The sequence below is a fragment of the Mytilus californianus genome, unplaced genomic scaffold (assembly GCF_021869535.1).
Source record: "Mytilus californianus isolate M0D057914Y unplaced genomic scaffold, xbMytCali1.0.p SCAF_8, whole genome shotgun sequence".
NCBI classification, from domain to species: domain Eukaryota; kingdom Metazoa; phylum Mollusca; class Bivalvia; order Mytilida; family Mytilidae; genus Mytilus; species Mytilus californianus.
Window position 1 is genome coordinate 84,009,934 of NW_026262734.1, and position 3,970 is coordinate 84,013,903.

The following is a 3,970-nucleotide window of genomic DNA, read 5'->3' on the forward strand; positions in this document are numbered from 1 at the left end:
GATGTTAAATTATAAACCCAGTAAATACAAAATTAATCAGTATAAAAAAAACAAACAACACAGTCACGTATTATCTTACCATGAAATTGCATGATAATGATTAGAACCTCATAATCTGATTAGTACATATAATGCTAATTCAAATGCGCAATAAAATCCCTGTTGGTTGTTTTAGTTTTTCAACTTCTTGTTTCAATGCAGCAACTGTTTGTTTCAGCTCGTCAACGTCATGTTGTAATGCAGATTGGGCATTATTATCCAATAGTAAACTTTTTATATTTCCAACTACGACAAGTAGAAAAACAATCAAAATTAACGACGATGTCGTCATTGTAAATTGTTAAAGTGTTTCATTTAAGCAGTTGACTGATAAGGCACATTTTCAAATTGTTCGGTTTATAGAACCTCGAAGCTGTTATCTTTCTGTATAAGGTAACTTTATGGATAGGTCAATATTTCTTATTCTGAAAATGATGATGACAACTATTGAAAAGGCGTGTTATCTAATTTCACAGGTTTTATAATAGTAATTAACATAACTAAGGAACGAAAAGAATTGCTTTTAAAGCCAAAAATGTTGAGGTACAAGACGGTTTCCACACGTGGAGCAGGATCTGCTTACCCTTCCAGAGCTACTGATTTTTTGGTTGGGTTCGTGGTGCTCAGTCTACAGTTTTCTATGTTGTGTTTTGTGAACTGTTGTTTGTCTTTTGGTCTTTTCCTTTTTTTTGCCTTGGCGTTGTCAGTTTTTTTTTCACTTACGAGTTTGAATGTCACTTTGGTATTTTTCGTCTCTTTTTGTTTAGAATACATATATTTTACATAAAAACAATACATAACGATAAAATTAATACTTTGTCCAAAAGACAGTAAATGGTGTGATTCATTACTATATGGATAGTGTATGATTATTTATAATGGCAGTTATTTGTCGTTTGCATTTTCCCTGGCAACTGAGTTTCTGCAATAATATAAGGACCCCTTAGTTGCTTCCCTGGACAATTTGAAGGTATATGTAACATGTGATTATCAATACAACATGTTTAAAATTCGAGAAAAAAGAATTCACAAGTAACTAACATTCATATACTAGTATTGCATAAAAGGATATACAGATATAGAAAAGCCAATGTTATTCAGACTGAGGTTAATCATTTTCGTTCTATTGAAAGCTGAATGTAAAATTTCTGTACTGTATTTTACTGACAATACAAATGCAAGTTATATACTACCAAAAAGGAAATAAAATGTGTATTTTTACATGCATTCAGTTTACAAGCTATCTCTTATACAGTTATAACTGATATCATCACCCTACCTCTGATTTGTTAAATAGTCCACGATTGGAAAGACAAAAATACTTATACGGACTTTGCTTTCATTAACGCTGTTATACGATTGAAAAGATTTAGCCTGAGCGTTTCATCCTCCAGTAGACGTAATCTTAATGAAGGATGTTTGTCAATAGTTCAACAAGGGTAGCGTATGTTATATATGTTTGTTTGCATTTTTAAGTCAGTTGTGTTGTATGTATGTGATGTATGTTTATACAGTTTTTGCTGCTGTCACATTAATTCATTGTGTCTGTTTGGGTTACTCACCCAATTTTGTCAATATAACAGAACTATAAACAACTGCCATACAATTGAGAGATTTAGCTATAAAACCAGGTTTAACCAACCATCTTCTTCAAAATATGCCTGTACCAAGTCAGAAATATGGCAGTTGTTTTTCACTTGTTCCGTTTTTGTCAGTTTTTATGGACTTCCCGTTTGTGAGTTTGCCTTGATCTTCGGTATGTTGTTATACTTTCATACATTTCACAACCGCGCAAGCGCGGATTATCCTTGGAGAGGTATATGAGTAGAGCTATATATACAAAGTCAAAATAGTATTATCGATTGCTTCCCGTTCCACTATCTACACCCTCCCCGGGCGCATGCACAATATTTGCGCGCATTTGAGGATTACTTTTTTTTTAGTTTGCGCGCAGCTTTTGATTACATTTGCGCGCATTCATTTTACATGTGACACAGGTAAAATAAAGATAATTCATAATAATTATGACTATATTTAATATGAATTTTGAACATGTTCTATTTGTAAATTAAAATTATATATTTTTCATATTGAATTCTTAAAATATATACAGTGATCATGAAAAATTCCGTACTAGCTAAAGCTATACATGTAAGTTAATTGCAAATATTTCAGAGTAAATAGCATTCTGTTTCATAATTTTACCGAATAGCGATTTAACAAATAATTGAAGTAACTTTGTAAAGTTGCGTCAGGGCACACACATGGAGTTTCGTTTGTCAGAAACAAATCAGGGGGGGGGGGGATCATTTGTGTACGATGGATTTACTATTCGTATCGACAGAACACTTAAGTCCTGAATATTTCATGGCAATGCACTGTAAATAATTGCAAAGGTATTTTACCAGATTCCCTATTTCTTCAACGTCTTCGGGCATCACTATACCGTCAGCAGATTCCATGCGTACCATAAACGGCCCGGAATCATTCCATGCTCACTACAATGAGCAATTTCATTCAGCACATCCATGTATTTTTGTGCACGTTACGACATGTAAAATCAGTACTTTTAATAAGTATAATCTACCTGTATTTACCTGAGTTTACCAGTAAAAGAATGCGCGCAAATGTAATGCACCGCCCTCCCCTCACCTTAAAACAACAAACAAACCATGACAATCAAATTATGTCAGTTTATTGTAAGTCTTTTGTTGCTTTTTAACAATTGAAAAAGATGCAAATTTTTATACTGACTTAATCAATACACGCCAATAAATAAATAAAATGAATACATATAAACATGGAAAAATGAATAAGCAAACATCATTTTGTAAATTTGTGAAGTTTATATCGTCAAATTTAATGTGTCAGGATTTTCTGACGCAGAGATATCACAACTCCGATTCAATATAGTAACTTGAATCATAACTGTAATATTGACTATCACAACTTATTACAGGCAAATCTTTCACATCATGTACAATTTCCTCTGCAAAAACAATCCTTTTTTACAAATAGGGTGAGGCATATTTGAAACTGAATATTATATGGCTGTTTGATTGTTAAAGAAATTTTTGGTTTTCGCGTAAAGGAAAATACAGAAAAGCGTTTCAGAAGCACCAAATTTATAAAGAGTTATCATCGTTTTAAGCACTGGGTCTGGTGGAATGTTAGTCCCCGGGGATGACATTAAATAAGTAGACAATGCTTCACCACTGATATGATGTATTACATATTTTTTTTAATCTCCTAGTAATAAATCAAGAGAGTATAAGAAAACTATGGTTCTAACTCCTTGGGATAAATTTGCTTTTCAACTGCGCACTTTATTTAGCCTTAAACTGTTTTGATTCGAGCATCACTGATGAGTCTTTTGTAGACGAAACGCGCGTCTGGCGTACACATTAATAAATATATTTTTTTTTTACCCTAAATGTTTTTTTAACATTTTTTTGTCCCTTTCCTTTTGATTATGTAGTCAAAATATTTGTACATATCCCTTGATCTTGATTTCTTTGGTTTTGAGCGGTCCTGATGAAGGTTATCCAGGAAAACGCTTTGGACGATCAACATTTAAGAATTTGTTATTTTTTTATTTTCATTTTAAAGTGTAAAAGTATGGAATATACTAAACTACATGAATGAAAAATGTTGAAAGAAAGCAAGGGGTAAATACAAAAACAAAAGTCGAGAAAAAACGAGCAACAACGGGTCTAAGAAACAAATACGTAAGTTTACATCAGCTCAGCACTCAGCAAAAATAGTTCAGCAAGCAAGATTATAACTGCGATGCAAGACGGATTTAACTATTCTTTTAGGTTCATTTAGGTCGTATAGCTTATCAAGTTATCCAGTTTGCATACACCTTTGGCTTTCAATGTTCTTAGTATGCTGGTATGAGCTTCCGTGGTGAAGGTTAATCCAAGCGCTA